The sequence below is a fragment of the Tupaia chinensis genome, unplaced genomic scaffold (genome assembly GCF_000334495.1).
Source record: "Tupaia chinensis unplaced genomic scaffold, TupChi_1.0 Scaffold142808_1, whole genome shotgun sequence".
Taxonomy (NCBI): domain Eukaryota; kingdom Metazoa; phylum Chordata; class Mammalia; order Scandentia; family Tupaiidae; genus Tupaia; species Tupaia belangeri.
Window position 1 is genome coordinate 1,230,025 of NW_006202654.1, and position 2,996 is coordinate 1,233,020.

The window sequence follows — 2,996 nt, forward strand, 5'->3', positions numbered from 1 at the left end:
AATACTACTCAGCCATAAAAAAATAACAAGACCCTGGCATTTGATAGAATGTGGTCAGATATGGAGGATCTATTGTGGAGTGAAGTAAGCCAGGCTATGAAAGAAAGATATTGTATGTATCCACTCAATATATACCGACTATCTGCACTCTATGATAGAGAGCGAAAAATTGGGGGACATAAGAGCAGTGAAAGTACTTAATGAGAACAGGACAGTGTGGATTGGGGGTTGAAGAGAATAGGTTAGAGAAAGATAGCAAGGGAAGAAATAGAGAGGCAGGACACTAGTGGGAAACAGATATGGCTTATTACCTGTTGGTGATGACATGTATAGTATTCTCAACTGGATTCTGAGAAATATTTCATGATGGGTAAAGTCTTTTTACAAGCAAAATGAGAAATAGCAATTGACTGTTTAAAAAAATAACTAGAATAATAATAATAATGATTGGGAAAAACAATGAAAAGATATTGAATGATGAAGTGGGGAGATTAATGTCTCTGTATTGACTGACATGCATGGCACTCCCTTTTGAAAAAGCAATGTAATACACTGTAAAGTTATATGTAATCCAATGTAATATAAAGAAGATTATGATGGTAATAAAAATAAAAATAAATAAATAAATAAAAAGATTATGACACAGATATTTACAAGAGCTTTATCTCATTTCCCAGTGCTTATGCTCATTATATTCTTTATGTACTGCATTAGACAGCACTGCGGTCCAGTGTTGCTTATTGAAGTTCAGAATGGCTATCTTTGCCTTACTTACAGTTTTATAACAGTGCTTCTCACATTCTATTGCCAACAACGAAGTGTACAATGGATTTCTGGTTGACATCTTTATTGAAATTAAGAATGGTTTCTAGTATTCCTATTATTATTTAGATTGTTTTAAACAAAGAAGAACATATGTTATGCCTGTGGTAGACAGGTAAATAAAATATGATGCTCTACAGATCTGACCCACATGGGAAGGTTCTGGGTTAGAGCTTTCCCTGAGTATGCCAGGCACATGCATGTCCATGATCTGGGACTGACTCAGGTTGCGGGTAGATTGCAGTGTCAAGATCCTGTTGGGCATGCTGTCTGTGTCTCTGTCTTGTTCTCTCTTGCTCATGAAAGAAAGGAAGAAAGGAAGGAAGGGAAAGGAAGGGAAAGGAAAGGAAGGGAGGAAAGGGGAGGAAAGGAGGAAAGGAAGAAACTTTAAAAACAAAACAGGTGGTGCAGAGAGATGGGAGTAGCCCCAGAGCTGGCAAAGGCTGGGGGTCTGAGTTGCAGCTACTGCCACTCTCCCGAGCCCAACCAAGCTGAGCACTCACTGCTGCCCTCTGCTGCCTGCCACTTGCCGTGTGTGCCCCTGCACCTCTGTGCCATGACCAGCCTCAACTTCCTGGAGGCGGTGAAATGGAAGATCCAGGCCCTGCATCAGGAACTGGATGGCGAGCTCAAGCGCCATGAGAAAGCCAAAGGGGATGTGACATCTCTGAATCCACACATCCAGCTTGTTGCAGAGGGGTTGGACAGAGCTCAAGAATGACCAGCCACAGTCCTGCAGAAGCTGGAGGAGGCGGAAAAGGCTGTGGATGAGAGAGAGAGGAATGAAGGTTATTGAAAACTGGACTGTGAGAGATGAGGAAAAGATGGAGATTTAGGAGAGGCAGCCCAAAGAGGCCAAGCACATTGCTTAAGAGGCTGACCGCAAGTACGAGGAGGTAGCTCATACATTGCTCTACATCTTGGAAGGCAAGCTGGAAAGGGCAGAGGAGTGTGCAGAGGTATCTGAACTGAAATGTGGTGACCTGGAAGAACTCAAGAACGTCACTAATAATATGAAATCACTCAAGGCTGCATCTGAAAAGTATTCTGAAAATGAAGACAAATATGAAGACGAAATTAAACTTCTTTCTGACAAACTGAAAGAAGCCGAGACCCATGCCTTATTTGTAGAGAGAACAATTGCCAAATTGGAAAAGACAACTGATGACCTGGAAGAAAAACTTGCCCAGGCCAAAGAAGAGAAGTGGGCTTACATCAAACACTGGATCAGACACTAAATGAACTTAATTGTATATAACCAAAACAGAAGAGTTCCACTAGAAACTCTAAAGCTCCATGTCTTTCTCTTCTCTCATAAGGTGTTTCTTTTGTTATTGCATCTTCACATTGCTGGAAATGTCAAGCACGTTATACATGACCAAATATTTTGTATCTGAGAAGCTTTGAGCACCAGTTAAATTTATTTCCTTCCTTATTTCAAGTGGCACCAGCTTTTTCAGCTCTATTTTTATTCTTAAGTTGCATTATTCCTAAGGTAGGTGAGGTATTTAATAGTGAGCATACTCTCAAGACTGAGGATATTTGGTTCCTAGGAGAACAGACTCAGATATCTGATCAGAGATCATTTAAAACACTGAAGAATATAAACTTCTGTGTCACCATTGGTCAAACTACAAAAGACTATGGACCATTTCCATTAAATAGATGGGGATTTTCCATCCAGAGTGTTAAAAAAAGAGTGGAGACACTATTGTGGGAAGTCATAAACCCCAGATAAACTTAATCATCCTGGCCCTTCTCCACACTCTACTATGCAAGACAAACATCTCTGGGCAGTTGGCATGAGAACGCTTAGGAAATAGCCATAATAACCACCCAAACATTTTTTGGATAGATCCCGTTATGTTCTTCCACATATTTCATTTAAAGTTACTCTCTGAAGAGCACATGGTATTCCATTAAGGACCCATGTTTGTCTCTGCTGAGGCCATCTTCTCAAAAGCAATGTGATGGAGTTCAGTCTTATTCAAGTCAAATCAAAAAGACTGCTAGCCATCAATAAATTGAGCAAAAAGAGTTTTATCTATTAACAAATTTCTGCAGAAGGGACTTCTCTGGAATCAAAGCAGAAATTTTTAAAAAAGGAATTGACTTCATGTCTATACTTCAGGGAATAGCAAACTGAAGGTTTACTTACCTGCGACTTTAATTCC

General features: G+C 40.1%; 1 pseudogene; it reads left to right on the forward strand.

The window, feature by feature from the left end:
* Positions 1-1,378: 1,378 nt before the first annotated feature.
* Positions 1,379-2,080, forward strand: LOC102468150 (tropomyosin alpha-4 chain pseudogene; annotated as a pseudogene).
* The last annotated feature ends 916 nt before the right edge of the window (positions 2,081-2,996 follow it).